Source organism: Tripterygium wilfordii, chromosome 14, assembly GCF_013401445.1.
Source record: "Tripterygium wilfordii isolate XIE 37 chromosome 14, ASM1340144v1, whole genome shotgun sequence".
In the NCBI taxonomy this organism is placed as follows: domain Eukaryota; kingdom Viridiplantae; phylum Streptophyta; class Magnoliopsida; order Celastrales; family Celastraceae; genus Tripterygium; species Tripterygium wilfordii.
Window position 1 is genome coordinate 10,068,634 of NC_052245.1, and position 10,076 is coordinate 10,078,709.

The window sequence follows — 10,076 nt, forward strand, 5'->3', positions numbered from 1 at the left end:
TAGAGCTTTATTTCGATAGTTCGTTCGTCGAAAATGATGGTCGGACGACCAACTTCCGATACGGTGGCGCAAGGAAGAAGAAATAGGAAGAAGAAGAAAGGAGGAGGAAGAAGAAGGAGGGAGGGTATTTTGATAAGTTGTTAGGCTTTGTCCTTTTTTCTAAAGGTTTTTTTAGATTGTCCTTGTTGGAATACAATTTTTAAGTTTTGTCCTTATAGATAAAAACCCCAAACAATATTTTATAAAGGGCAAAAAGTTATAAATATTTATTTTGTTGACAAAATATCCTTATCTTCTCATCTTCCTCATTTGATACCCAAATCAGACCTTCCTTCTCCGACGACTATTCCGGCCAGTTAATGGATGGGAATGATGCACCTAAGTCTGGGTTACACTCCCGTGGTGGTGGCTTGATGCGGTATTGTCTCCGATGGCTGGATCGGGTAATTTTCTTCACGAGTGGCCAAAACTTAAAGGTCAAATTCTGGTGAAATCAGCAGTTGACGGTGGTGAATGATGGCTAGGGACTGATCGTGGTGCTCAGACACTTCTATTTGGTAGGTCGACGGCTGATATGGATTTAATTGCAAGCGCACGAACGCACAAGTAATAAAGAGATGAGTAAATTATCGTTTCTACTAGGGATGTGTTAGCAAAAGAAATCAATGTCAAACAAGCAATAATTATGCAAATTGGGTAAAAAGGATTAGCGATTGGTTTTGATTTTAACTAAACTAATTAAAAAGAACAAAGACAAATCAAACACAAGTATGTAATCGAGGATGGAAAGCACTAGGGTACTTAACTTCACCTCACTCATCCAATTCAATTCCCTTGGTCCCTTGATCCCTAATTCATTTCTCTATAATGACAATCTATTTCCCAACCTATTCAATGTTCTATTGCTAGATACATCAAACGTATTTTCAATATAAATCCATGTTATTCCTAACAATAGGATTAATATATCAAAAACCCATTAAGAACTATGAAAATCATTTAACGATTTCATAAGTCACAAACCTTTATTCCTATGGTTTATGCACCCTATGTCATCTATGGCTTGAGGTAAACCCTAGATATCTCCTTCCGGTCTCAATCTAGGCAACAAATCAATTGAACGATGACTAAACATTCAAAAGCATTAATCACACCCATAGACAATCAAGAGAGAGAGAAATCAAGAAATAAGGAAACCAAGTTTATTGAATCTTTAAGGTTTGGTTACATTAAGACCCTAGTAAGAAATCTAGCCACTCATGGAAGCAAAATACATCATTAAACAAAGGAAATCAACCATAGAAACTAGGATAGAAAAGGAGAGAGAAAACCCCCTTGTAGACTCTCTTCTTCTCCAAGCTCCAATGGTGGCTCCGAGCTCTCCAATGGTGGTAGAATGAAACCCAGCTCCAAGAACTCCCCCAAAACCCTATTTTATGCTCTTTTATACTTCCCCAAACTCTTATGTCGTTTCCAAAACAAGTTGGGGTCGTTTTGGCTTAAAAACACGTGAATTTGGAACTTTTTCACGAAACTGCGCATGTTGTGAATAGTACCTCTGATCGATCGGGAATATTTCCGATCGATCAGAAATACAATCTGTCTCCACGAGTTTTTTGGGTATTTTGGCAGGTCCGATCGATCGGAAATCAGTTCTGGACTCCAAATCTTCATTTTGCACTCTTTTCCTTCCTTTCTTGCCTTGGCACCTACAAGATGCAAATATAGTTTTCTTAGGCAATATCAATTCTTAATCAACTCAAAATGGATGAACTCATGTGTAAAGGATGCACAAATGTATGTATATATTTGGCACATCAACGGTCTTGATCGATGTCCGGACGGTGGTAGTCAGTCATGCCCACGAATCTGCGTCATATATTATCTGTTTTATTATATCTATTTTGTTGGATCTTTTTGAATACTAAAACACAATGATTTCATTTGGTAATGTCGTCATAATGAAGGTGTAAAGACAAAGATTTCTTTTAAATAGATATAAGATCATAGGATCCAAAAAAGATATAATATCATCAAAACATATATAATATCAGCAGATCTGAAACAAATAACATATAATCAACAAATAACATATAATCAGATCTAGAAACCAAAACAATTTTCACTCATTTTATCTTATCGAGTTCCAAATATGATGCGTCTTGGTCTAGTGAGTTGATTGGTGGTGGTGACGGTCGCCGACGTTGACCGGATTGGTCGGATCGAACTTTTCAAACGATGGTCCATGATTTCACCAAGCTTTTCCGGCGATTCAAGTGATCATCGACAATCACTGACGATTGGGCCTGACCCATGAAGCTTCATTTTGGTTTTTCGTTCTCCAAAAACAATGGCCGGATATCAATATTCTCCTATAGTGGTGCAAGGAAGAAGAAGGAAGGACATTTTAGTAAATTTATAACTTTTGTCATTATTTTTTTAAAAAAATTTGACTCATTTTTATAAGAACACAATTCTCATATTTTGTCACAAGGTTGTTCTAGAAAACAGGGGGAGCTTCACAATTTTGTTCCTGCAAATTAAGGTCTGTTTGGTATCACTTTTGTTTTTTGTTTTTTGTTTTTTGTTTTAGTTTTCAAAAAATAGAAAATAAAAACAAAAAATATTGTTTGTTTGTATTTTCTGTTTTGGTTTTTATGAAAACCAAAAACAGGTTTTCAAAATTTTTGAAAACAAGAAAAAATGGTTTTTAAAAGTTTTGGAAACAGAACTAATTACACTTATTATAGATTGCACTTTCTTTAAGATTTCAGATTACAAATTGCACAGATATATGAAGATAGTGATCAAATATACTTTGGGTTATTGTTTTATTTCTTATCTTTTTTTTTCTTTCTGCTGATGTTTTTAATGGTGAAACACGACAAATGCTGCAGTTATAAAAAATATAGTGGTGTGGATATACTCCATTATTATGAAAATAAAAACGTAAACACATTTTTTTTTTCAGTTTTATGCTTTTAGTTTTTGTTTTCAGTTTTAAGTGTTCAACCAAACAAGTTTCAATTTTATGTTTTCATTTTATGTTTTATGTTTTTGTTTTTTATTTTTGTTTTCAAAATTTTTGGAAGTGATACCAAACACAACTTAAATTTGTCAAAATAGTGAAAAGATTGCATGCAACACATTGTTTAATATATAAATGAATTTGTTATGCATACATATATGATACATGAGAGTTGTCTAGATCACTAGCTTGGTTGCATTACTACATGTGAAAGTGAAAACAATAAGTTCCAAGTCAAAAATACACAAAACATCAATCAATATGGTTTTAGTGGACTAGCTTCTTTGCATTGATTCTTTAGTACCACAAAGTCGATATTGGAAATTTTCTGTCACTTATAACAAGCTATCATATATCTATAGGCTATATAAATTGTAGAAAGTGAGTTAATGAGTTGACTGATTCTTTCACTAACTTAGGTTGTGTTTAGTATCACTTCCAAAAATTTTGAAATAAAAATAAAAAACAAAAACATAAAACATAAAATATAAAATGAAAACATAAAATTGAAACTTGTTTGGTTGAACACTTGAAAACAAAAACTGAAAAAAAAAGTGTGTTTATGCTTTTATTTTCATAATAATGGAATATATCCACACGACTATATTTTTCGTAACTGCAGTCTTTGCCGTGTCTATTGCAACGTACTTCACCATTGAAAACATCAACAGAAAGAAAAAAAGATGAGAAATAAAACAATAACTCAAAGTATATTTGATCATTGTCTCATATTTCTATACAATTTGCAATCTGAAATCTTAAAAAAAGTGCAATCTATAATAAGTGTAACTAATTCTATTTCCAAAACTTTTAAAAATCTTTTTTTTCTTGTTTTCAAAAATTTTGAAAACCTGTTTTTGGTTTTCATAAAAACCAAAACAGAAAATACAAACAAACAATATTTTTTGTTTTTATTTTCTATTTTTTGAAAACTAAAACAAGAAACAAAAAACAAAAGTCATACCAAACAGGCCCTTAGTCTTTGGTTAAGTCAGAAATTACATGATACATGAGAGTTTTCTCTTGGTGGCTTTACTCCTTTTTGAGGAGGAATTCGGCTAGGAGAAGGAGTCTATTGGTTTCCTTTTTTCAAAACGCTTCCTTCTCCCTCCATCTTCCTGTCAAGTAAAATCTTTCGTCATTTCTGTCTATTATCTGAGAGAGAGTTCAATATGTTCTTGGTTCACCGTACATGCACCTCCGATTGTGCTGTCACTGGGGTGTGAGATCAAGTAGATTATGAAGGCGAAATTGTGATAGCTGCAAACACAGAGGGCATGCAATTAATCGCTTTAAGACCAGAGGTGTAAACCTCACCTCGATCAAGATTTTATATGGTTTTCGGGTTTCTTATTATTGTTCATAATTTATATGTATGTGTGAAAACTTTACTAATTACATTGTTGCACTTGCACACATTCCATAACATTGTCCGAGTACCCATGGAGTTTTGGTAGTTGGGTTTGGACTCGCGGCTACACACTCCACAAATTTGAACAACTTGATCAATTACATCACATGTTTTATACGTATCCAAATCGACCCCAAACTGTAAAGATACTAATTTTATCAAATTAATCCCTATAATTTGGTAAGAATTACCTATATTAATTAAATATAAATTAACCACTTTACATAACAAAAATAAATTGATTTCACATTGTTAGGGTTTTAATTATGTTTTTAGTTAGTTTTGTGATGATATATACACACAATAATTCTCTTATGCGGACACCCGCAAATTAGATTAACTTACGTACCTCAATCTCATCCTTAATTTAAAACATGTGGAACCCAAAGCAATCGTCCTCACTTGTCATTTCACTCATCTACACCCTCAAAAAATGTGTGTATGTTGAGATAATTTGTGGGTGTCCGCATATGTATACACACGATTAGAGAAAACAACGAAAGTTTATTGTTTTGATTAATATTTTAAGAGAGGTGTGCATTGATTTTGTATAATTCTTGGAGATATTTATTGTTTATGATTATGAGTAGATTACCAAAAATGGAAATGCAAGTTGGCATACATCTAACCCTTGGGATGCGAGGAGCCGAGGAGGGTCTTGGCAGGAAAACTACATATATATATACACACACACATATATATGGAGGTATACATATATATATATGGATGTGTGTATATATATATATACACACATCCATATATATATATGTATACCTCCATATATGTGTGTGTGTGTATAGATATATATACACACCAAATTAGATGAATTGATCTCAACAGTGGATTAAGAGGACCACTAATTACTTGGATCGATATTGGACAGGCGGCAAAACTGACAAGGATTCACATGATTCAACCAAGTGGTGAAAAACTACTGATAAAAAGAGGAAAGAAATGCTTAACAAATTTTGACTGGTAAAAAAAATATTTTAACTATTTTCATAGATTAAACTTAGTGGGATTTTCACTTAGAGACAAAACGTGAGAGTTGTGTTCCAATAAGGACAAGTCAAAAAAACTTTAGAATTAAGGACAAGTTACAAACTTACCCAAATACCCTTTGTAAAAGACCAAAAACACACTCTCCTAGTATCTTTCCCTTATGCCGATCACACGCGAACTAGACGAACCCCACACACGTAGAATCGCCTTCCATCAGATCTCTTTCGCTGATTTTCCATCCTCCCTTCTCTTTCGTCAATCTCTTTCTTCGTGTGCTTATCCAACTTCTTCTTCGTTCGGTTGTGAAAGAGATCATCACTGCTTCTTCTTTTTCTTCTTCCTCTATCATTCTCTTTGCTCTAGATCTTTCTTCTTCAATCAAATCTACGCGTCCAGAGAGAGAAAATATGAAACTGAATATGTTAATGTTATATATGTGTTTCAGTCCGCTGATATGTTCTATGTTTTGGATCTGTTGATATTATATATGTTTTGGGTCTGTTGATATTATATCTGTTTTGGATATGCTAAAATTTTATCTGAAAATATGCATCACCTTTATTCCTTTCTGTATTTTCTTTTTCGTCTGACTATGGTTATGATGGATCTGTTGAAATTTTATTTGTTTTGATAAGTCATCATTTTCCCAAAATGTTATTTGTTTTTCAAACAATGTTATATATTTGTTTCGCAAAATATTTTATCTTTCATAAATTTTCAAATGAAATCTTTTGCAAATACATAATAAAATTAAATCAAATCAGTCTCACCTGCGCTCCTAAAAATTTACCAATAACGTATATCATCAATAATCTAGAATTTCATTATATGTCATAATGAAAAATTATTTGTTCATGAATACAATCATAAAATCTAACAAAAAATATCATAAAAAATAAGATGGTAACATTACATATCTTCCTATTGTGGTTTCCTAACTTGTGTTTTAGATTTTGACCTCCACACTTAAAATTATAACTTTTACTAATTTTTGTGTAATATTCCTTCGAAGTAATTGAAAAATAATATTCAAATAATTAAATAGGTTATTTTAAGTCAATGGTAGAGTATTTTTCATGATAAGCCAAAAATCCGATAAGACATTTTTATCATAAAATTGTTCGGGAACTATTATTTTTTAAGAGAGAAAATAGTTATTATAACTCCTCTCTAATATGATATTTCATACTATTTGTAATTAAAATAATAGAAAATTAAATTATTTGGTTTATAATCCCGTGAATAATTTGGCACTTGAAATTCACTTCAATTAAAAGTAAATTATTTGATATAATAATTCAGTGCATTTCCATGTACGGGTTCATGCCTAATTATTAAAATAACTTAAAAAAAAGTAAGGCCATTCAAATGTGAAGATCCCAAAGTGTCTACGGGTCTCAGTTACTCAATTTATTAGGTAACCTAATACAATGAGGTCTGTAACTTTCTTTTAAAAAAAAAAGTGAAGATGTTTATATGGAGCAAAGATTATGGGTGTCGGGGCTCTGCTGTAAAAAAATTACAGCAGGCCCCACTGTAATAACAATTTGATACAAAAATTTTTTTTATTTTATTTTGAAAAAATTATAGATGTGTAGTTTATGGTCGAATACAACGATATATTTTTTGTTCAAAACAAAAATCATATGCTATATGAAAAATGCTTAACAATTTTAGACCGTCGGATATAAACTCAAAACATTCGGTGTCTGGATCACGATGAATTTGATTTTTGTTTCTAACAAAAAATATATCGTTGGATTCGTTAGATCATAAACTACACATTTATAATTTTTTTAAAATAAAATAAAAATTTTTTGGGATCCAAATTACCTACAGCGGGATCTGCTGTAGTTTTTACTACAGCAAAACCCTGCCACCCAAAGATTATGCAATCAAACCCTATATACTCTATATACTTATATACTTATATTTGGGAAATAGGAATAATTGGAAATTTTTTCATGGGAAACTAAAAAAGGGCACTGGGGGCAGCATGTGCATGTAACATTGTTTTCTTCAAATTCTATTCTTTTCATACAAAGATGAGGAGCATGTAGCTTTGGTTTTCATTGGCATAATTATTATACTCCTACTATTGTGTTTTATTTATTTATTTTGCTAAAACAAAAACATCAAAACTGCTATGCTGTAAATCTCCAGCACATTACAGAGCATTTGAAATACTATAACTACATACCCGTAATTTATGACTCTTATTTTACCCACAATCCCATGTAAGATGTGTGATAGTCATTGATTATAAATACACGTGTAAAACCCATTTAACATTCAACACTTCACGTGAATTAAAGATCAAATGAAAATCATAATTTAGAGGTTTCAAACATTTTTTTTGATAAGTCAAAAAATCAATAAAGGTCGAACCTAGAACTCTTTTCTTATACAAAGGTTTTGAGGTAATGCAGAGACAAATCTTGGCATATATTTACAGTTACTATAATAAAATAATACTCGTAGATCGATAAGATCTCCGCATGAGAATCTCTCGCAAGTCACAAGCTTCCAAGAAATCAATCACTTGACAATCCCATGCCATGTGTGTGTGTGTATATATATAGTTAATCGATAATGATAACATGCATGCATAGCCACTGCAACTAACCGAAAGACTAGAACAAATACTCCTATAATAATAAAATATAATTATTATTTATAACCATATGTATAATGTATTTGGGTATCCCAATAATTAATAACCTCACCAATGTATAAGATCAAGATATATACTTTAATCATCACATGATACCAATTCTTTAGGTGATTAATTTTAATTAATTCTGATCGTCTCCCAATGTTGAGTAATCATTTTGTTCCCCGCCGACCCTCTTTAGTTTTTTGAAGTTAAATAGGCTGAGATACACATACACATACAAAATTAATACAAACTAATTAATTAGAGGACACATGAAAGTTAATTATTCAGACTGATCAATCGAGTTGGCTGAAAATAAAATTTTCTGGCAATACAAGTACATGGGATTCACTCTTTGTCATAAAAATAAAAAAAAAACGATAAAAGGATATAGTTTTTTTATAAAAAAAAATAAATTAGAAGTTTTTATTTGTGGGTTAGTTATAATTAAATCCCTTAATGAGAATGAGAGATAGTCTGGTTGGTCAGGTTGTCTGCTCAGAACCTTGAGGTCCAGGGTTCTATTCTCACCAGGGGGTTTGGGATTTGGGTAGTTTTCCATCTGCTGTGGTGGCCTTCATGCCCCTCGGGCATGGCTTAACGTGTGTGTGGCCTATGGGCCTTTCAAAAAAAAAATCCCTTAATAATGATCATATTAAAGGCCTATATTTGACAAGAACTGTTGGGGGTCATTAATTTTATATGTTTTTTTTTTCTCAAAGAGAAAATAATGTGTATTTGGGTTTGTGAAACTCTTTTAATATTAATTTGCTGTCGATCCATTATATATAAGATTTATAAATTGCAATAGCTGATTATTGAACATAGATTAAAATGATAATGGCTCATTGTCTGGCATCTTATGTATTAATTGGAACATTCATTCCACTTCTATAATTGCAATATTTACACTAGATATTAATTTCTTCTTAATTAATATTTACACTAGATATAATTGCAATATTTACACTAGGTATTAATTTCTTCTTAATTAGCTATGAAATCATTAGTTTTTGTGTCCTCTTCTTCAGTCAAAGAAGAACTGGATCATTAATCAAATGTATCATGTACTAAAAATAGGGTTCAACAAGATTATAAGGAACAACAAATTAAGACCAAACTAACCATGTTAGTCCCAAACATTACAAATGATTAGAGATGGCCCCCAAAATATCAACTTCATTAATTGTCTATTTCTCAATGAATCTTAAATGACCATTTTTTTTATAAAATTTTAAAATAAGGTCAAAGTGTTTTCTGAGAGAGAGAAACCCAAATTCTTTTGGTCTTGTGTTATAACACTAAGGTTCACATGGAAACATGGCTTCTTATATTATTAAATCAATAACTAATAAATTGAAAGCACAAAAAAAAATTTAATTAGGCTCTTCCCTTATATATGCATATTATTTGGTGGAAATATTAATATAAGATGATCTACTTTGACCACCTATTAAATCAGAAATACTGATCATCCTTTAAAAAAATTACATAGCTATAATTCATATTCTTCTATACCATATTTAATTGATTAAGGTATATGGAATTAATTGCACTTATTTTGCCTCAATCCAACCGCATATATATGTATCTTTATAACCAAATTAATCAAACTTCCATAAGCTCATAATTAGGAAGCATTTTGCTTTAGATTTTAGGAGACTAATTCTTAACAAAATTTACAATTTTAGTTAATTAAAAAAACATAAAAAAATAAAAAATTCTTGGAGTTTTTAGAGCAAACTAATAAATCTTTTGACATGATCAAATACACATCAAAGCAAAATTGGGAACCCGCCGTAGTGACTTGCGTGCATATATAATGTGGGATTTGAGGCTATGGCAATTCTCTAAAATTTACAATTCACAATTAATGATAGAGAAAAAGTCAGACAAATTTTTTAAAAAAATGAAAAAACAAAAATTTGGTATGATGTGGCATACCTACCAGACTATTAGATTAAAATTATAGACTCTAT